Below are 23,599 nucleotides of genomic sequence, written 5' to 3' on the forward strand. Positions count from 1 at the left end.
CACAGTGGACACCATAAGAAAACCAACTAGAACTGTGGAGGACCTACAATGCCAAAATTAAATACAGCCACACACAACGGGCTGGCATCCAAAAACTGTATAAATGAAAGGGGAGAAAAGGTAGGCTGTTTACTGTACTGGCTGGCAACTCAAGACTAAGGACCATATTTATAAGTCTTTGGCTCAGGGCAGTAAAGCAAGCCACACTGCTGTGGTGTCCTGCATCAAGGGGAAAGGACAGGAATGTGCTGTATTTAAGCAATATAGTGCATTCCTAACCTTTCCTACTGCACTGGTGCCACTTTGGCAGTCAAGCGCTACCACAGGCACCCCTGCACCATGCTGCAATGGTGTCTGCATTGTGGGCAAGATTGGTCTTGTGCAGGGGGCGTGGCTTGGCCACCGGGCAAGATGGCCGTCACATTGTGAGGCTCTGCCGGGGCCGGGCAATTTATGCAATATAACTTATCCTGCAGGCGGCGGTGAAGGGAGCGGACCCCTGAGACTTCCTCCTGGGGACCCCAACGACGCTGCGCGAGCCGGGTTTGGCTGCTGTGGGCGCCCGGGAGCTAGATTCTTGCTGAGAGGCCTGGCGCCGGCGGTCTCCCGCGCGCGCCGACTCCTGCGGTGTCGCGGAGAGGAGAGACGCTGCGGCTGCTCCCGGTCGGGTGGAGAGAGGACGGGAGTTCCGGGAGGCCCGGGGGGCCTGATCGGCGGCCGCTTCGGACCGCGGCTCCCCCCCCCTTTTCTTTCGCTGTGGGCTCCTGGTGTGTGCGGCGGCTGGGGACGTAGGCCCCCTGGGCCTTTCCCGCCCCTCGACCGGAGAGTCCGCTCGGGCTTTCCGATTCCCGGGCCCCCGACAGGTGCGAGTGGGGCCCGGTCGATAACAGGCGCTTTACGAGCGTGCTGAGACGGGTGAAGGTGAGGACCTGAATTCAAGGCCTGGTGGAGGGACGGCCTGGGGGGACCTCGGTTTGGCCCCCGGTCGCCTACATACAAACATCGCTGGAGCCCTGCGGACTGCTCCGGGAGCCCTGCACTACATTGACAGCACAGAACCAGGTAGGGGGCGATTGGGGGAGTGAGACGGGGGGGCGGAGGCCCTGGCTAGTACGGCACCGTGCTCCTGAGTTCTCCCCTGGTTCGTGGGGCTTAAACATCCTGGTTTTGAAGTCTGGTGCCCGGCTGGCCCCCCCTCCCCCTTTCCCCCTGTGCTGTGTGAAACTCCCTGCTGCTGGTGGGACTTGTTGAACCCATTTATTGGAAACGGATTTGACCTGGGAGATGAAGAGACTGTTAGGTACGCCTGGGGGCCGACTGGTGGCCTGGTGAGGAGAACGAAGCAGCCGGCCAGGTAAATCTTCGGCGACAGAGACCCGCAGCCTTGGCTAGGTGCATTTGGACTGGCGCTAGTTGCACTATCCGTGAAATATTGCAAGATGGGCAAGGCAGATAAGCGACAGGCTAAACTCTCCTTCTCCGGAGGAGAAAAACGCGGGCCCCTCCCGCCTCCCAGCCTGGAGAGGCAGACGCTGAAGGAGAGTCCCCAGAGATGTCTGTGAGATCCATGTTCATGGAACTTAAGACCAGCTTGGCAGGTATAGACGCTAAGCTGGACCATGTATCGGAGCGGCTTGACCGCATCAGAGCCCGGGTGGATGACCACGATGCCAGGTTTGAAACTCTGGAGACTCGCACATCTGAAATAGAGGATGCGCGCAGTGGTGATAGAGAACAGATTGCGCAGATGGAGCGTCTCCTGGAGGTGATACGAAACAAAAATGAGGACATGGAGGCCCGGTCCCGACGTAACAACATCCGTATCGTGGGGCTGCCGGAGGCAACCGACATGGGCCGCATGGAGGACTTCGTCGAGAATATGTTACAAGAGTTGTTTGCTGGCGAGCTCTCTCGGCTGTTGGTGATTGAGAGGGCACATCGCTCCTTGGGCCCTCGTCCCCCTCCTGGCACTCCTCCACGTCCAATTATTGCACGACTATTGAATTACAGGGACCGAGATACTGTGCTCCGGTTAGCTAGGGAGAAAAGACCTCTAGTATATAAGAACTCCGAAATTAACTTTTTTCCCGATTATACCCCAGGTGTACAGGCCCAGAGGCGGGCTTTCCTGCCGACAAAGCGTCTGCTCAGCCAGGCTGGAGTTGGGTTTGCCCTGTTATACCCAGCTAAGCTGAGGGTGCTGCATGAAGGCAAAGTGCTGTACTTCTCGGATCCAAAGCAGGCAACTAAGTTCGCTAGACGATTACCCAAGCAGTCGGGGGCGGGGGGACCCGGGGGGGTGGGCGATGAGAACGCCTCTCTCAGTGACAATGATTAAGTGTCATGTGCGGGACTCCATTAAGTCTGAAGCTGTGGGGGCGTGTGGGTCCGCTCCGTGATCTGGCCCCTGATGTGTAGATGTTGCTTGCCCTTGGCCCCTCTCCCCTAGAATTTCTGGGTGGAGAGTCGATTGGCAGGCTTCTGCCCCCATGAATGAGTCCGGTCACAACCTGTTTTATGGTTGCAGGGTGGGTTTTAGGGTTGGTTGGGTGGGTCACTACGAGGGTCCGATTGGGGTGCCTGGGTGGGTGGTGGGAGGATGGGGCTAATTTGGGAATGTCTCAGGTTCCATTTATGTTAAGTTCTCGGCAGGTGGAGAGCTGTGTCCATGTGCAGTGTTGTATGTCTGCGGTTCTGGATGGGGGATGATGCTACCTCTGCTGTGAGATGCTTGACATGGAATGTGCGGGGACTTAATGATAACCGAAAGGCCCGGCTGGTGATGGCTTATGTTAAGCGTCATGGTATTGACATCTGTATGATACAAGAAACGCATTTGATGGCATCGACAGTTAGCAGGCTGAAAGGTGGCTGGGTCGGGGAGGTTCACTATTCTACATACTCTAGTTATGCTAGTGGGGTTGCAATCATTATCCGTAAGGGGCTGCAGTGGCGCACGTGTGAAATTATTTCTGACCCCAATGGCAGATACGTAATTCTGAGTGGAGTGTTGTTGGACAGGGCTTGCCGGTTAGTGGCTGTGTATGGGCCGAATGTGGATGACCCAGGGTTTTTCCTGGAGGTATGGCGCCTAGTGGAGTCGCTGGGAGCTGGAGCCGTGATCTGGGGCGGTGATTTTAATGTAGTCCTGGATGCTTGGCTGGACCGAGAGAGTGCGGCTAGGATGCAACATGCTTCTTCAGCGAGATCTCTGACAGCAGTAATGGATAGCGGTGCGCTGGTAGATCTATGGAGGCAGAGACATATAGGAGTGCGTGAGGGCACCTGCTTGAATTACTTCCATAGCAGTTGGTCCAGTATTGATCGATGGCTGGGCACTAGAGATGTGGAGGCTTGGACTAGAGCAATAGACCATCTTCCCCGTACGCTGTCAGACCACTCACCGGTGTTATTAGATCTGGCGATACCTAGTGAGCTACAACCGATGGTGATGTGGCGGCTGCCCAGCGGTGCTCTCCGGGACGACATCTTCCGAGAGGAGGTACGGGAGGCCGTTCGGTTATTTTTTGAGGAGAATCGAGGTTCGGTGGACTCCCCCGGCACTGTATGGGAGGCATTTAAAGTGGTTATCCGGTGTGTCTTGCAAAACAGCATGGGATAGTGAAAGCTTTAAGGCGGGAGATGGCTGATATCGAAAGGAGGCTTGGTGATCTGGAAAGGCGCTTAGAGGCGACATGGTCAAGCGAGGTACTTGCCGAAATCAGGCGTGGGGTGTCCCTATATGAGGAGGCCTCTCTACGAGAGGTTTGCTTCCTTGGGAGACATGCACAGGCTCGCAGGTATGGCGAGGGAGAGAGAGCCGGGAGGACACTAGCGGGATTATTGCGTAGCCCCTGGGCCAGTAATTACGTTACGGAGGTGATAGATACTGAGGGTGGTAGGGTGACCGGATCAGGAGGCGTGATGCAGGTATTTGCAAAATATTTCTCGCAGCTATACGCGCCTCCGGTGGGTCTTAGGGAGGCAGATATGAAGGAGTATTTTGAGAATATTGCGCTAGTATGGTTTGAGGAGGCACACAGGATGTATCTGGATGTGCCGTTCTCAGTAGAGGAGGTGGTGGCGGCGATTCAAAGCCTACCCGGAGATAAGTCTCCGGGCACGGACGGTCTAACCCCTGCTTTTTATAAAGAATATGTGGACATCCTTGCTCCCTATTTGCTGGAGGTGTATGAGGAGTCTCTGGCGACTGGGTCACTTCCGACCTCCCTCCGGGAGGCTTTAATAATAACTGTGTTGAAGCCTGGGATGGACCCGTCACGATGCGATTCGTATCGCCCACTTTCCATGATAAACATTGATAACAAGATACTTGCAAAAATGATAGCGACTCGACTACAACCACTACTCTCTAGAATGGTGCTTCCGGATCAATCAGGCTTTATTCCTGGGAGATCCACGAGCCATAATCTGCGCACTTTCTTTGCGGTACTGGGATCATTAGAGACAGACGATGATGTAGCTGCAGTGTTTCTCGATGCAGCTAAGGCCTTTGATTCCCTGGCTTGGGAATATATGTTTGCACTTCTGAACCGAGTGGGTCTCAGTGTGCGTTTTGTGAACTGGATCAGGTTGCTGTATACCCTGCCCACTGCCAGATTGCGCCTTAACGGAGGTGTATCGGCCCCATTCCCGGTGTCGCGGGGTACACGACAGGGATGCCCGCTGTCTCCACTCCTCTTCGCGGCTGCAATGGAGCCTCTGGCGGCGGGATTGCGACAGAAATATAGTAATAGCGGCTTACAGTTCCGGCAACGCCCTGTCTTGATATCTCTATATGCAGATGATATTGCGATATACGTGCGAAACCCCGGGCAGAAATTAGACATCTTATTAGATGAAATTTGTTGCTTCGGGAACTTTTCGGGGGTCACTAATAATTGGTCGAAATCAATGATTCTGCCGCTAACCCCTAGCGTGGAGAGATTTGACTCGCGATAACCTTTGGTTTGGGCAGATGGGCCGGGGCGTTATCTGGGCATACACCTGTGCTGCGAAGCGGAATCACTTCGACTTGCTAATTATGGGACGGCGCTGACATGGCTAGAGGAAAAGGTGGAGGTATGGAAAGCCTTGCCCCTTTCGTTGACTGGTCGCATCGCTATTGCCAAGATGGTGGTACTCCCTAAATTTTTGTATTTATTCGTGAATCTTCCTCTTCCACTCACTAAGGCCTATTTCCGGCGCCTGAGATCTGCGCTTGTTCGGCTGGCGTGGGCGGGGCGACAGTCCCGCATCGCTTGGGAGAAATTGACGCTGCCTTTTGAGCGGGGCGGATTGGCAGCCCCAGACCTGGAGCTATATTATCACTGTGCACAGGCGCATTTTGCGTACTATTGGCTGAATCCGACCCGCTATATGCCACACCTTGCACCGGAGAGTGATTCTGTCTGGCCTGACGGCTTGGTATGTGCGCTCGGCGGGCGGGTTCCCCCCTGTTCTGGAGGAATTGACACGGTCTCCTGCACGGCGGGAGCATGGAGAGCGGTGATGCAGCGGGCTGGGATGCCTGCACCCTTTGCTCCATCGCTGCCTGTTATGGCAGTGGCTGATGCCCAGATGTTTCGTGATGGAGGGGTGCGCGGGTTTCTACGAGACGCTGGCTTGACGGTGCTGGGAGACTGGGTAGTGGCCGGCCGGCTGTTGGATATTCATGATGCACTCTCGTACTGCGATGGCACCCCGTTGCAGCGTTTTTGTGCTCTCCGGGTCCGCGCCTTGCTGCGAGATCGTTTTTTTGAAGAGCCGGATGCTCCCTCGGAGTTTCCTGCTCTGGAGGCACTTTGTAGCGCGAGATCCCCCTCCAAGTTGATAACTAAGCTGTATAATGCTGTGCAGGAGCAGGGGAGTGGTATTGGGGTGCCCTCTAGGACTGCATGGGAGAGAGATGTGGGGGAGCCTATCCCGGAGGCAATGTGGCGCAGCTGTTGTGCTCATATGAGGACACTGTCCCCGAATTATAGACTGCGCTTGCTGCATTTCAAGTTTCTGCACCGACTATATTATACGCCCAAGAAACTACATTCAAGGGGGCTGCTGGCGGATACATGCTGCGCTCGCTGCGGGGCTCGGGACGCAGGCTTCTTTCACCTGGCATGGGAGTGCGCGGAAGTGTATAAGTTTTGGGAAGAGATAAGACGGTCGATTGTTGAAATGACAGAGGTGGAGGTCCCCCTCTCCCTAAGATAGCGCTGTTGGGATATATGGACGAGGTTCAGGGCCCGCATAGACGCTTGGTGGGCCTCCTCATGCTGCTGGCTAAGCGTAGAGTCGCAATGTGCTGGGGCCGGGGGAGAGCCCCCCGTAGGTCTGATTGGTTGCGAGATGCTGCTTTTTGTCATGATCAGCTGTTAGTATTCTGGGAACTTATGCCAGAGGGATCCCGCCCCATAGATATCTGGGCCCCTCTAAATGAATATCTGGCGACGCAGACTGAGGGTGCTGTGTGACTGATGTCTCCCATCTGCGCGTTTCATACCCCCCGGATCATGCGAATTACCTTGTTGTATGATAATCCTGCGCGATGTGACTGTTTGCTCCACCTGCCTGTTTTTAGAGGTTTTTTGCAACTGTTATTTTTTGCAGTCCTCCCTGCTCGACGATGTTGGATTAAATACCATCGGGTCTGCCTGTCCTTGCCCTACTCTGGGGTGGCGGACTTTTGCGCTCCTCCGAAGTAGAGGTGTCTTTTTTTTTTTGGAACGGATCCCTTGATATCAGTATATTGAGAGAGATATTGGCAGAGACACGTCTGCGAAATGGGATACCACAGTAGTTATATGATTTGGAATGGCTCTCATATACCCTTAACCTCTCGTCGAGAGATCTGCTGTATTAATGTATGTTTTTTTCTTGGTTTGTGTTTAAATGAATAAAACAATAAATAAAAATAAAAAATAAAAATAAAAAAAAGATTGGTCTTGTGCAGGAAGAGGCACCTTCCTGCACAGAAGCAATCCTGGGATGCTTGTTCCTCTTGCCATATGTTCTGCTTAATTCAGCACACAAAGACAGAGGAAAAACAGCAGAAACAAAGATATTTGTCCTTGTTGCACCTTCCCTGATAAGGCCTAAGGTTCTGCTCATCCCCAGGTTTACAAGCTCTTGCAAATCTGGGGCTGCATCAAAATCCATGGGTCTTGAGTGGGAACACCGACATCAATGCCCATTGAACACCTCCCTTGCGCAAAGTAAGGAAACGCTGCAATTTGACCTGCCTTGCTCCATATCTAGGAGGCCATCCAAAGCCACGCAAAATTGCTTTTCATGGCCTCTTAGATATGGGACCATTTTTATGGGCTTTTGGCACAGGGTAGCACAGCAAGTAACCTTGCTGCACTGCCCTGCTTAAATAGGGAAAACAATATGGTGCATTACTGTCCTTTTCCACTGAACTAGCACAGTTTTGGCAGCCTATGCAGCACACATAGAAAGAGGAAATAAGCAAGGAGAAATAAAGATATTTCTCCTCGCACCACCTTCCCTTGGGAGGTGGAAGGGTTTTGCACATCCGCAGGGTAACAAGGCCTTGTAAATCTGGGGATGAGTCAACATACATGCATGGGAACACCCACTGCAATGCCCATGGAATGCTTCCTTTGCACAGAACAAGGCAACGCAGCGATTTGTGCTGCGTTTCCCTACTCCATACCTATGAAGCCATTCTAAGCCATGCAAAGTGGTTTTGCGTGGCCTCCTAGATATGATTTCAAGGTTTTTACTGCCATTGTATCAAAAGAGGTGACACAACAGAGCCTCAATGGGCTCATAAATATGCCCCATGATTTCATGGTTTGTGCCACCACTGCATCACAAAAAGTGACATGCGGTAGTGCAAGGGCTCATAAATATGCCCCTAAGAGACCAGAGTGATTCCTCATGTCTGCCAGGGCAATAGTAATGATCCTATGCTGTCTGTGCCGTTGCAGGGGTCTTTTGGGGGTAATATTCCACACTATTCACAATTTGCACTGTACCAGAGATAGAGAGAACTGCCCCCTAGCAAATGAGCTTCCACTCAACCCCTTCACCGTTTCTTAGAAAATGGAGCTTGATGCTTTGATTACTCTGGAGGAAATACAAACTGCCATTATCTCCTTGAACTCAGGCAAGACCCCTGGCTCAAATGGAAACCAATTAGATTTTTGTGAGTACTACCCCTCCTTGCTAATCCCACATCTCCTTGCCTTTTTTGAGGAAGTGGCAGGAAAAGCCCTCCTGCTGCATGGCATAAGTAAACAAACTATTATAGTCATTAAAAAACTGGAAAAAACACTACAGACTGTGACTCTTGCAACCCCTATAGTATTAATAATACATAGGCAAAAATATTAGCTAAAATACTGGCCACGCACTTAATACAAGTCATCTACTCCTTTGTCAAACCAGAGCAAAATGACTTTATGTCAGAACGCAGGCCTAGACATTGTATTTGGTGCCTACAATTAATACTTTCAAGGGAAGGGAACTGTAAGAAAAAGTGGGCCTGGTGCTCATCGATTTCCAAAAAGCATTTTACTGAGCCCAAATTCCGCATCCTCCATAGGATGAACTTTTGCCCCTTTCCTTAGAACTAATAAGAGCACTAGACAATTAACCTTGGGCCAGGGTCCGGGTAAATGGGGTCCTGTCATCTCTATTCCCAACAGAGAGGGTCACCATGCAAGGCTGCCCCTTTCCCCTTCCTATTTATGGTAGTAGTTGAACTTATGGCAGAATAGATTCACCTTGATAGCCTATTCTCTGGTGTCTCCTGGGGCACACTACCGGAAGACTGAGGGGGTCATTCTGACCCCGGCGGTCAGAGACCGCCGGGGCCAGGGTCGGCGGGAGCACCGCCGCCAGGCCGGCGGTGCCCCGCAGGGCATTCTGACCGCGGCGGTTCGGCCGCGGTCAGATGCGGAAAACCGGCGGTCTCCCGCCGGTTTTCCGCTGGCCTTTAGAATCCTCCATGGGGATTCTGACACCCCCTACCGCCATCCTGTTACCCGCCAGGAACAGGATGGCGGTAGGGGGTGCCACGGGGCCCCTGGGGGCCCCTGCAGTGCCCATGCCTATGGCATGGGTACTGCAGGGGCCCCCGTAAGAGGGCCCCACTATGTATTTCAGTGTCTGCTATGCAGACACTGAAATACGTGACAGGTGCCACTGCACCCGTCGCACATACCCACTCTGCCGGCTCCATTCGGAGCCGGCTTCCTCGTGGGGAGGGGTTTCCCGCTGGGCTGGGGGGCGGCCTTCTGGCGGTCGCCCGCCAGCCCAGCGGGAAAGCCTGAATGGCCTCCGCGGTCTTTCGACCGCGGAGCGGCCATATGGCGGTTCCCGCGAGGCGGGGCCTGAGTCTCACTTTATGCTGATGAATTGTTAGTATACGTGAAGAAGCTAGACCAATAACTCCCTAGACTGCTAAATAACATGTGAATCCATGGCAAAACCTCGGCCTTGCAAGTAAACTACAAACAGTCATGATATGTACCAATAGCAGGACCTAGCCCCACCAATGAGAAAGCAAGGCCCATCCCACTAACAGAAGGGCCATTTAAAGATACATTTCTCTTAAAACAAACATACATCCCATGCCCTCAAAATTGCTCCCCTGCTCTTCAACTATGCGTAAGGAACTTGCAATTTGTAGTTTACTTGCAAGGCAGAGGTTTTGCCATGGATCCACATGATATTTAGCAGTCTTGGGAGTTATTGGTCAGCCAGTGATAATCCCTGAATAGGTATGAAGACTTTGAGAAATGCTGCCCATTAAAAACAACAGGCTGACCTGAATGGACAGAGGTGGCTTATCTGAACTTTAAAGAATATTCAGAGTTTGGGTTGTGGGTATCTTGTGACAGCTCACTTTCGAATCTTGCTTGACAGATCTTTTGAGAAGCATGTTACTCTTAGGGCACACTTGAAAGGGAGACAACAAGATTCTTCTATACCACCTGTATGCTGCAAAAGAACTCTCCTTTGTTGTACCATACTTTGGTCTTTAGCTTCAAACTGAATTTTCCCTTTAAACGTGAGAGGGCAATAGGATTTCCGTAGCACACTCAGCGCACACATCCCCAGTTCTCAGAGCCCAAGTTTATGTCTGAAGACTTTCGCTATCTTGAAAATGCCCGTTAGCTGGTACCAAGCATAATAGTGGTAGCTCCTGGCACCCATTTCTGAATACTTTGTGGATCTGTGGAAGATTAGAAGAGGACTAGGCGTGCAGCTTGTGACCTTAAAGGAACTTTGAAGGACTGGACCTGCTCCCTCTTGTATTCAGGACAAAAAAGTGGACTCAGAGAGACATCAAGCTGCAAGAGACATTTCCTGAAATTACACATATGACCAGTGTCAACTGGCATAGACTGGAGACTCTACTGTTGGTCTCAGCTTGATACTGTTTCAGTGTCTAAGTGCCTCACCTGAAGTCTGTGGAACTTCAAATGTGTACTCCTCTGGTTTTTTGGGCACTAGAAGAAAAGTTGGAAATATTTGAAAAGTTATCCTCCGGACCAGTGACACTAGGAACATTTTTCAGGCTTCCTCTGGGAGCAATCCACTTGGTTTATTCGACCAGGGCTCCATCGTAGTATGTCTGAAATTGCACCTTTGTTCTGGTCTACAACCACCATTGACTACCTTTGGTGCCTATCATTTTCTGGCTCAGTTCTCACTCCAGTGTTTAAAAAACTCCTACCTCCAGTTCCCCTTATCCGAATTTTGATATTTTTATAAATTTTACTTTATTAGTCTAATCTGGTTCTGGATATACATATATTGTTTACATTTTGACTTTACTATCTTTCAATACTGTTACTTTACACTTTGTCCTACGTTAAGTCTGTATGTTTTTTTCTGTACCAAAGCTACCAGGGGTTATTCTCAGGTTCATTTAGTGATTTGGATGGTTCACAAAGCCAAGAGTTGTGATTATTTCTTGAAATGGGCATACACCTACTACAAATACCAATCCAATTTTCTCACTGATTATTTGTCAAAGATGGTTGAGTTTTTCAAGATGTACTGGATTCTAAACTACTAAAGAATCTACTTAGCCTACGTACTGAATAGCCATAATGTGTGCTTTGACTTGAATTGGGTAGGCAAGCATTATTGAAACAAGTGAAGCAGGTTGTCAATTGATATTTATGATGGATGGTTTTGCTTATGTCAAACTCTGAGCACCTAACCTCTAGAAAAAACAAAATCATATAAGACAACTAATCTGTGGGAGGCAGGTTAGAGGCTGATCAAAATGTAATACAGGAGATTCTTGGTAGGTTATCTTGAGTCACATAATCTACAAATGCATCAGTGTGTTGGTTTGCAACCCTCTAGTCTAAATCAATTGCATCATTTTTACATGCAGGTAGATGGGATAATCTACCAGACCATGCTAAGTACTGCCTGATGTCAACCTGTAACCTGAATATATGTTGAATGTTTAAGTAGTTTGTGATATTACATGATTCTGTTTGTGTGACTCCAATTGAAACATCTGAAGCAGTGTAGTTCTATTTTTAAATAAAGTAGTACTGTAATTCTAAATAGTCTCAATTTGACTGGTGTAGAGGATTTTGGAGTTTGGCATATGGGGTACTCCATCACAAAAGTGACAGATATTCCATCTGGGATAATATAAACACCAAAGGATATAATACACTTCTATTAATCTAGATGGGATATTGATCACATTTGTGTTAGAGTATCACATCATCCAAGCTCTGAATCAGACCCAAGGTCTTTGCTTGTTGTTAGATTTCAGGAATAAATAGATAACCGTATTGTAGATTGTGCTGCTGATAAATAATATTTTTCCTGGAAAGTGTGATTTACAAAACACATATTTACAAATACTTTATGTAGTCAACTATGCGACAGTGAATGCACAGGGTGTAAAAATAATTCCATGGTTTTATTGCATAAATAATATGTATAGTACCAATGAAAATGCTTTAGACTGGAATACGACTTTGATTTGTCTATATATTTTCTCATAAAACAAAGAAACGCTGTCAATGCACAGACAAGGGAGGATAGCTAACAAGAGGTAAAAATACAGTTTACTAGTTCTTGTAATAACTTTTTACCTTTTTTGAATCCTATGTTGCTGGTATTATGTGTGTGAAACTGTTATTTAGCACTACAAAGCTCGGATCAAAAATTGGTTTCACCCAATTAGTCTAGTTAACTTTGATCTGTAGTATGCATGCACTCCACCCATGTGTGCAAAAATTGTACCAGAAGCATAGAAGGTCAATGTCATATGTGAGCTACGGTATATATTTATGCTACACACATATACGAAAGAAATATGGCTGTCAGGAGCACTACTGCACTCTAGCTGGACTGCAGTTTAAAGTTACCTCAGTAAAACAATGCAAAGAAAAGTGCCTTTGCCATGTAGGAAATACGTATATATAAATAACCCACAAAGCAGGGTACTTCATGTATAAAAAGGAACAAACTATATACTTAAAAAGTGTGCACTCACAGTGATTAACAGTCTTAAATTTTACTTTGTAGGGTCAGCTAGATCTCTTGTAAGACATGCCTAGGTCAGATTATATATCTCTGCCTGAGAAAATGTTTTTCAAAATGTGATTTAATTGTGAAATCAGTTTTAGTTGAGTGAAAAGGTAAATTTATAAAAATGTACTTAGGGCTGTCTGAGCCAGAACTGGCTTACTACCAGCTCTGTCACTCTTTACACTTAGACCCTGCATGAGACCTGGCAAAATAAAGTCCTAGTGCCCAGAAGCCTCTCCTGTGGATATTATAGCTGTAGAACTGACCTGAAGGATCTTTCCCAACAGTTGGAGAAAAGCAGGAGTTAGTATTTTTCATCTTCCAGAGGACAACAACAAGATGCTGAGGCTTGTATAGGAAGGTCATACAATAAGCAAGCATGAAAACCAGGTTCATCCCTCTGGATCTTTTTGCTACTCTAAAAGCAGGTTTAATGGCACCTTTGATAAATGTATCTGGCCCCATGGAACCTTCAATCTTGCTCTGCTGAAGGATTTGTATGTCAAACAAAGTGCCTGCTTCTTGTTCCATGGCTACCTGAAGTTAAGCAGAGATTTTCAGAACTGTATATTGGCCTATTCATATTGTGTCTATGAATTATGTATGGGTCACCCCAAATTATTAACTCCATTTTGGACAACATTGGATTTAAACTTTTGTTTAGCTGATGTGGCCCTAATATGCTTTTCATATTGTTCACAGAGGCAGTTAGGTAAATATGCCTTTTTGGATTAGTTTATGTTATGATATCCTCCTTTGGGAACTGTTGAATATTATTTTTAAGGGCCAGAGAGGTGCTCCAGACTTGTTAATGTAGGCTTGATGTTAATAGAATACCACATTATTTAAGTACAAACCTCTGCAGGTGGACTTTGCTGCAAGATGGTGTGTCTTCATTATTACTGAAAAGAATTATATTGGAAAGGGGATACAAGCAAGTCGCTATCAAACATGTTTTTTGTAGGAATTATTTAAGTATGTGGTCTATACTGAGGAGGTGGTTATATCCAGGATTTTCTAAACCTAGCAAAGCAGATAAAGATGTAGTTTTTCATTTGATACTCTTGCTCTAATGATACACATGATCCATATTGAATGATAAGCAATATACAGGGCCCTGAAAGAAATATGGTGGCCATGGTAAACCTGTGGAATGTAAGACGGAACCAAAGAAATTCTATTAGGGTAGTCCTGGTGGAAGACAGCTAGATTTGATTGGGTTACTCTACAAACAATCAAAGACAAGGCTCTTGATCCTGGAGGACGTACAAGGAGGATTTGTTACCTGGTTTATGTGGTGAATGTAAGAGAAATCAGATTTTATGATCATATAATTCCCTATAATGTTTTAACAAGTGTCCTGTTGCCAATGGATGGAATTTAGACCTTGTACTACAGGTAAGGGACTCCATTATTGAAGTGCATGACTTTTTCTAGTTATGATGACTGCATGACATTCAGACTTCCGCTGCTAGCAAATGAGGCTTGAGTTGAAAATATCAATGGCCCTGATTACTATGGGGCCATAAAACCTGTTTTGGGCAAAAACATATTTTTTGCACCTTAAATGGGATTGCATGTCAACTGCAAATTGCAAACTATCCATGTGTTTGCCATTTCAATTTGTCATAGGACACCCATGCTACAAATTAGGAAGAGAAAACACTACCCATTTCTGTGGTGTACAATTCAAAATGTGAGAAGATGTGTATTTAATGTGTTATTCCTTTTTCTGTGGTGTAAATCTAGTAATTAGGGCCCATTAAATGTCTGACTAATTACTGCACTCTGGGCAAACAGTAATGGAAGGCACCAAGGCACTTACAATACCATTTAAGTTATAATCATTTAGGACAATCAAAGTACTTTGCGGTGATCCGTCTTTACAAATAGTAGTCAATAAAAAATACAAAAGTGTCAGGGAGACCAGATCCTCGGGGCCTGCGCACGTTCCCAACATGTCCACCACAAGACAGCTCCAAAACTCTGATAGAAATATCACAGAGCCTAAGAGAGTCCAAGTTGGGAAAAAGGGATTGGGTAGGGAACAGCTGGGAAGGAGACCTGTAGGAAGCAAAAGGTTAAACAACACAATATCAGAATATAATCACATTGACTTTAACTAGACTATAGTTCTAAGCATTGTCTTACTGTAACCATGAATAATCTAAGAAGTGACTTGAACTAGACCTCAAGAACTCTGGGTACCTGGAACAAATCAAGAATGATTAATGCAATGTTTCATATGAGCTTTTCATAAAATGTCACAAAATGTCTAGAAATACAAGAACCTTCTAGAATACTGTTTCAGAACAAACACTGCATTCTTAACATGAGGACAAGACAATCTGAAACATTCCCTGGAAAAAAAATTGGAATTGTACTAGGGACTAAGGGCCAGATGTAGGTAGTTTTAAAACTGCGACTTGCAATTTGCGAGTCCGTGCGACTCGCAAATTGCAAGTCGCAATTTGCTATGAAGAAAGGTGTCTCAGACACCTTCTGCAACTCGCAATGGGGTCGCAAAGACCCACCTCATTAATATTAATGAAGTGGGTCACAGTTTGCGACCCCATTGCGAGTATGGGCCCTCATGGGGATGGTGGTCTGCTGGAGACAGCAGACCACCATGTCCGTGACTGCTTTTTAATAAAGCAGTTTTTTTTTTCCATCTGCAGCCCGTTTTCCTTAAAGGAAAACAAGCTCCATTGGACCACTGCCTGCTCTGAAAAAATATTTTTGTTTCCATTCACAAAGGGGAAGGGGTCCGCTTTCGTGGTCGCAAATGAAATTGCATAACATTGCGAGTCGCAAATAGGAAGGGAACACCCCTTCCTATTTGCGAGTTGGAAATGCATTTTGCGAGTCGGATCCGACTCGCAAAATGCATTTCTGCATCGCGGAGAGGCTTTTGCGCCTCGCAAACGGCGTTTTTCGCCGTTTGCGAGGCGCAAACCCTTTCCTACATCTGGCCCTAAATATGCACAAAGAATGTCACATTTTGAATTTCTCATCTTCACAGGAAATCCATAGGCTCAGGATAAATGTGTGCACTTCAACAATCATTACACATCAAAGTTTTTACTTGCCAAGAGATGATCGCGCACACTGTTGCCGAGATGAACACCAAGTTTTACATGCTGGAAATTAATCGCGCACACTGCTGATTCTAACAAGAATATGTAAATGCCATGAAATTATCACGCAAGCCTTAGCTGATCTGAACACCAAGTTTTACATGCAGGAACTGAATTGCGCACATTACTGATTCTAACAAGAATATGCAAATGCCATGAAATGATTGCGCAAGCTTTTGCCGATCTGAACACCAAGATTTACATGCGGTAAATGAATCGCGCACACTGCTGATTCTAACAAGAATGTGCCAATGCCATGAAATTATCGCACAAGCTGTTGCTGATCTGAACACCAAGATTTACATATGGTAAATGAATCACACACACTGCTGATTCTAACAAGAATATGCAAATGCCATAAACACCAAGATTTACATCAGAGCAATGATTTGCGTACTCTGAAAGTTTCACGAGTAGGCCCACAACTCAAGAGTCTTTTAAAACGGGGTCAGGGGCCCAGCCCGACCTCCGTCTTACCACCCTGCTCAAGGATCACCAAGATAATGCGGGGCAGGCCTGGAACGTCAAGGTAGGCCTCTGGAACAGGAGCTCAGGAAATTGCTGCTGCTCTGCCCTGGGACCTCTGAATAGTGAGCACGTGGAGCTGGGCTGGCTCCCTTATCTAGAGTCTGGCCCAGCCCACAAACCACACCCTGTCATGCTGCAGAGAAAGCTTCTAGATGGCCCTAGAAAGGGACCACACCCTAACACACTCAATCAGTCTGCAGCAATACCTTACAAATAAACAGTTATTGCAAACATCATTAGTAGTGTTTTTCAATGTTAAAGTCTGCAATTGAAAAGGTTAACATACTGCATATAAACACAATGCATGAATTATGCTCTTGCATAAAGGCTGGGTTTTTGCATTTTTGTCGCTCGTAGAGCACGCACTGTCCTGATGTTGACAAAAAGTGAATATATGTTATCTATGCTTTGAGCTTCTTGAAAGAGTGTGACTTTCACATTTTGTTCCCACAGAGAAATAAGAATGAGACAAACAGGTGAGCTAAGGTAGAAATGCTTCCCACTATTGAGTCAGGTGAGAAGATGGTTGTAAAAAGGAGGGATAATCAGCAAGATGATATAACTTGACTGATGGAAGATACTCAGGAATTTTCCACATACATTTGATCAGAAGTCACATTTTGAACAATTATGATCTATATATGCTAATTTTATTCAATTAAGCATGAATAATAACTTTCTCTCCATGGGGACGTATTGAGATCTGCTCAATTTCAAATATATGTTCAATATTTCCATGCTGGAACATTCTTTAATGTACTTTTTTATATTAGTCGTTTCATCTTTCCAAATATCTATAATGAAGTCATCCTAGACAGGAATCAATTCGTTGCTAATACAACAGCTGCAAATTGATGCAATGTGTTCCTTTCTAATGTCCAAACATCATGGACTTGATTTTGGAGGGGGTGTTTTGCTTTAAAACATAAACTGTGTTGTTGGGTTATATAGGAAAGGCACTGAACACAATGTCACCCCTGCCATTAAGGAATAGCCTTTTCCTTGTTTTTTTCACAATTCAAATGTTATAACTCCACATGAATACGACTGTTGGTGTGTGCATAGGATTTGTAGCAAATACCTTTTCATACTTTGGTAAACTCATATCTTTCCTAGGTGATCCTCTGGAGAAAATGCTAGTAATCAGATCTTCAATTGAGGTGGAGGCCAATGAGGCACAGAGTGGGCTTTGAGGAAGTATCAATGTTTGCCTTTTTTGCAAGAGTGATATGGGCTTGGTTGATAATGAATGTGTTCTGGATAACAGTCAAACTTTAGCAGCTGGTGCTTCTTCTGTCGGAGGGAGCACTTCATATTGGACATGCAAATGGACATTTCTGTTGCATAATATGGCACTGATTAGCTTCTTACCTTGGTAGTCAGATTTTTTTGTGTATCCCTGACACCCATTTCTCAGCAACATTTTAGGATAATGCATCTGCTGTTCATACCTTAACCATTTGCATTATTCAAATAAGTTTGTCAAGCAGCAAGTCAATATTCAGTTTAAATGATTTCCATGGTGCCAACAGTGTGACCACAGAAGAGACTTATAAAGCAGCTGAAGATTAGCCTGTTGTCCAGAGTGAGGATAAATCTTAGTACCTGTCTATGCTTGGAAGGCTGTTGACTGTCATCACTATAGTCCTAACAGTGAACCTCTTCCTTTAAGCCTCGGTCAGGTTTACAGTAATAAGTTAACTGGAACTCTTATGCCATTCCAGATTAGAAGAAACCACTAAAGTACTCACATCTGAAATAACGTTCTATCATAGTTCAATAGTCAACACAAAATATAATATTTTATTGGAAATTAAATCCAGAAACACGTGGTAGAATTAATCATTATTATATATCATAAATCAAGATGAGGACAAATTTGAATGCCCATTACATAATATTAGACAATATTAGACAATAAAGCTTCTCCACCCTGCCTTAGAGAAGTTTACCATTAGATGAATTAATCCCCACTATTTTTAAATCTCAATTTATGTCATATGACACAAGGATTTAAATGTATGAACCCTCCCTAGCAACAAGCATCCAACACTGGGAGTGATTTTAGTAAAGCATGACATTGGGATCACATTCATTTCCTTCACAGAAGTCCTATTCACATATGTAATGACAAAAGAATAACTAACTTTACTAGGTGTCCTTCAGTCCTTGGCTAGACCACTCTTTGCTATCCCTCATTCGCAGTTTTCTGGATGACCAGATGGTAGTTAATCTGCATTTCGTGAGTTGCCAGGCATCTCACCATGCTTGTCATTTATTACTTCCCATTCTTTCCTCTATCACTGACACTAGGTTTGTTAGACCCATGCTTCTTCCATTGCAGGAGGACAGTGCAATTTATTTAGCATTTCTAATCAAGGACATAATGCATAGAAATACAGAAGTCAGTAACCCCCACCCATATGAGCTCGTCATTCATGGTACCCCTACTCTGCCCCCTATTCTTTTGTTTCCTTTTAATCTTCACAAACTCGACCAAGTCCCACAGTTAAAAAATGATGGCTTCAACTATCTCTTCATGTTGTTGTCAGCCAATCACCTCATATGTCGTGAGCTTGTGATACCACAAAACATTATTACTCAAAATCTACTGAATGGATTTACACCACGTCACAAAAATCACAGTTTCTAGATGAAGAGCTAGCTTGGTGCCATTTTATTCAGCCGTTTTGTATGAAGTTCTAAGGGAACATTGCATGGGGAAAACATGTTTTGGATCCCCCCATTTTTCTCAGCCTCCACTAAATGGATCATATCAAAACTTCACAGGAAGGAGCTAAGTGGGATGATATTTTTTCAGAAGGTTTCACGAAGATTCATGAAACAATGCCAAAGTTATTAACAAATTTAAAAATCAATTTGTGATGGAAACGTGGTCCTGACTATAACTACACTGTGGTGACACAATCCTTTGGAATGCTAATCAGTTGCCATAAGTAGTTAAGGAAAACTCTTTCATGGGCGTAACACAAAATGCTGAAAATTACATGGATCAAAATGAATTGGAGATGCTGAGATCAAATTATTTTAGGGTCATGGGTGGACTACGTGTTTGACAGGGTGAGGCCTGTCTGGTTGCTATCAATGCTTTTGTCCTACAGCCTCTTAATAATTAAACAGAGCCTGATTGTCTGAAAATAATATCCAGAATCCCTAGGGGCACCTAATCATGGTTTTGATGCAGGCTACATATAACACAGCTTTCAAGGGGGAAGTTGCCCAAAAGTAGGGTCTACATCTCTAAGATAACCAGTGGGTGCCGCATTCTGCCTGAGAACCCACTTGGGAAATTAAAAAATCCCCCTTATGAATTAAAGAAGGTGCATGCTATGATGTAACAGAAATTCCAGATACATAGATCATAGGAAACTATGCATAGTAAATGTCCCAGAAGTGGGTCTGACCAGGATGCACCACTTATAACTGGTCATTTTATATCCAAAGTCAGTGCATATGAGAAAGGAACAGAGTGCCAACCTATCTTTTTGAGGGACACTAATGACATATTGAATCTTATAGAAAACATAAAGACGCCACAGTTGACTTATCTCATGGTCAGTCTTGATGTGGAAGCTCTCTACACCAACATCCCTCAAGATGCAACACTGACAGTTATAAATGAGATCCTGAGGAAAGAAACTTGGGATTCCACCACCCCGGTTCATTTAATTGTTGAATGTTCAATATTAGCCCTCATGAAGAACTTCTTTCAATTTGAGGAGCAACTTTACCATCACATTCAGGGGACATCGATGGGCAGCACATTCGCCCTGAGCTGGACATGTCTCTATATGTCAAATCAAATAAAAAAAAAAAAGGTTATTTAAATTGTTTTGCAAAATGTTATAAGTGTACAAACAATTAATATGCCATGGTACAATAAAACATTAAAAACAGATAATAAAAATTCACACATGGTGAAAAACAAACACATTTTATGATACTTAAAAATAAAAAACATCAGTAATTCTTGCTAACATGAGATAAAGTGTTAAGTGCAAAAATGGTCTGCCTAACAGGACTTCCAGAGAAAAAGGTGGCATAGAGTTCAAAGAAAACAATCTGGAGATGAAAAACATGCCCTAAAACACCAACCAGAAACCAAGACACATAAAAACACAGTTTTAGTAAAAGTTGTACATAAAAAACATAGGTCTAATTTGTATAAAACACATGGGCAATAAAAGAGGCCTTATGTACTTATTGCGGACAGAGCCAAATCTGGGACTGTTAAGCACAACATGCACTGTGTCACAAGCTGATACATTATCACATGTACATTGGGGCAGATTATATGGTTTATGACATAGATCACTTGGAAACAGAAGCTGATGGAAGGTGCCAATTCCAAGATAAGTCAGAAGATGTTTAGGAAGATGGGAATTTCCTAAAGTAGATAAGGGTCAATTCCTTTTCTTGATTTGACCATTACATATGATCCCGTAGACTGCTTGGTCAAAACTAAGGCCTCTTGATCTGCTTTTAGTGTGAAGGAAAAAGCCTGCTTTACCCAAGTAGTATCTTTTTTCCTAATTCCCACAGGCTCAGAGAAAAGGCCCAGACTCCTTAAGATGTTAAATGTTGATTTTATGAAGCCAAGGAATCTGGAGTGTGTTATCCAGAGATAAGCAATCCTGAAGGATTGGTCTGTTTAGTTCTAACTCCTCCTTGTACCAAACTGAACAACAAAGTACAAGTAGGTATACATGAATAAAATCAGAAATACAGTTCTTACCTAGTTCATCATGTACATTTGGCACTGGAGTGCTCTGTCCCCACGCTGAAAGACCCCTCAAAAATATATTTTCTGTAACCTGGATATTTTTGATAGCAGCCTAGCCACAGATCTCACTTCCAAATGGTGCTATGGGAATACATTTGATCCTAAATATATCCAGCAACTTTAAGAGGCCTGTGTCCAAGACGACCAACAAAATCACTGAGGCCAGAGTTAGCTCTTTTTAGGCACCCTATTTTTTTTTCATCAAAGGTTGCCAACCAAGACTCAAGTTTAATAAAATCTCCAAATAGGGCACATTTTGTACCCTGCCCAGGGTCTGCGCCTGGGCTAGAAGTCTAGCACTTTTTGTGTTCTTATGGAATAGCACCATAAAATGGGATTTTTTTTAAAGTTTGTGGATAGGTCCATATTATCCATAAAGGTAATAAATACATCTAAAAGCTGCTGAAGACTTCTGGCTGTACGAGCAATTAAAACTGCATCATCAGCGTTCAAAACCACAGGATTTTGCCTCCATTTAACTCTAGGAACATTCAGGCTGCTATTGGAGAACATCCCCTCAAAATGATAATTATACATAATGAATAAAAATGGAGCAAGGATACAAGGATGATTCCAAATTTGCCAATATTGGGAACTATCCCTCTGGTTACTTGCAGTTCTCAGCTCCTCCCATAGCCCAGACTTTAGGTTGTTCTTCCTGTCCCTCAGAACAGTTCTATAAGCATGCCTACACCTTCTAACCTTCTCCCTGTCCTTTGTTTTTTTGCCAACAAAAAAGCTCCTTTCTGGTGTTTGCGCAGTGTGTATCAAACCAACTACAGGGCTGAGGAGGACCAACTGCCACCCAGTTTAGTAAGAGCTAAAGGCCAGGTATACAAAGCTTTTCAAAGGTTTTAAACAGCTAAATATGCCTTATGTGACCGCTAAATGGCCTTCCAACACGGACCAACCCTATTTTGTGCATTAGCAATCTAATACTGACTCGCAAAAAAGGGATTGCAACTCACTATTAGGAAGGGACATGCAAAGGGCATCTTTTCTTAATACTTAATGGTGAGTTGCAGAGGGATGTATGATTGTTTTGTGACTGGAAATGCAATCGCAAAACAATGGCAGTTACCATTAATTTCATCTGAGTGGTAACCCATTCACCAATTGGAAGTAGTCCCCAAGAGACCCCTTCACTTTTGTAAATGGGGGCACCACCATTATTTCAGAGCAGGCCACTGTCTACTCTTGAAAAATTAAACAAAATGATTTTTATGTTTTTTTAAAACACATCCTATTTTCATTTAAGAAAAATGGCCTGCATTTAAAAGAAAAACTGCTTCATTTAAAAAGCAGTCACAGGCCCCAGCAGTCCACCAAACCTGGGAGTGTGGCCATTCTCAAATGGGTCCCAAATTGTGACCTGCTTCTTGAATATTAATGAGGCAGGCCCCTCACAACCCATTTTCGAATCACAAACAGTGTCTGAGATACTGTTGTACATTAGCTTTTGCGACTCTCAAATTGTGAGTTGCTAAAAATCTAATTTTCCGAGTCTCAAAAGCTGACCGTCATACATCTGGCCCTAGGTTTGCAAACTTACACACAGAATCAAAAGCCTTGCAAATACTCTCTTCCAGGACCTCTACATCTAAACAGATTAAATTCATTGTGACATGCCCATATCATGTCAGTATTAAAGAGTTGGTCATCCAGATCCAGGCGACCAGAGTTGCTGTCGTCACTGTGGGCCTTTTCTGTGGGGGAACTGGATAGTGCTGGCACCTCTTCACAGCTGACATTAGCTGCGCTACCTGTGGTGATGTAAATGCAGTGTTATTGTTTCTGTGTATGACATATTGTGCATCAGTGGGTTGCCCTCTTTGTGTGTATTTGCCCTTGCAGCTTTTACTTGTGTACGTTGGTGTATGGTGGAATGATTAGTCCTCTCTACTGTGCATGCCTTAGTGATAGGTGTCCATGCAGGTCTGTGAGTGGTGTCCATGCATTTGTATGGCATGCAGGGTTTGGCATTCAGATGAGTGAGATGTGATGGTGGGCTGTGTGGGAGATGGTTGAGTGAGGGTGAGGGTGGGGGTATGTGATGGCATGCAGGTAGGGGGTGATAGTAGTCGAGGGCTGACTTACCAGAGTCCAGTCCTCCTGTTGCGCCAGCCAGCCCCTCAGGATGGATGATTGCCAAGACTTGCCCCTCCCATGTTGTTAGTTGTGGGGGAGGAGGTAGGGGTCCACCGCCAGTCCTCTGTACAACGAGTTGGTGTCTTGCTGCAATGGAAAGTACCTTCCCCCATAGGTCGATCCACCTCTTTCTGATGTCGTCCTTTGTTCTGGGGTGTTGTCCCACGGCGTTGACCCTGTCCACGATCCTCAGCCATAGCTCCATCTTCCTAACAATGGATATCTGCTGCACCTGTGCTCCAAATAGCTGTGGCTCTACCCTGATGATTTCCTCCACCATACTCCTCTGAAAATCTGGGGTGTCTTTGTGGTGCCATGTCCTGTTATGATATATGACAATGTTGCTCTTGTTGAACCAAGATAGTGAGTACTGCCTCAGGATTCACATAGTGTGCAAATATTTGTGAATAATGTAATATGGATTTGTGATTTATGTATAATATAC

The sequence above is a fragment of the Pleurodeles waltl genome, chromosome 2_2, assembly GCF_031143425.1.
Source record: "Pleurodeles waltl isolate 20211129_DDA chromosome 2_2, aPleWal1.hap1.20221129, whole genome shotgun sequence".
In the NCBI taxonomy this organism is placed as follows: Eukaryota; Metazoa; Chordata; class Amphibia; order Caudata; family Salamandridae; genus Pleurodeles; species Pleurodeles waltl.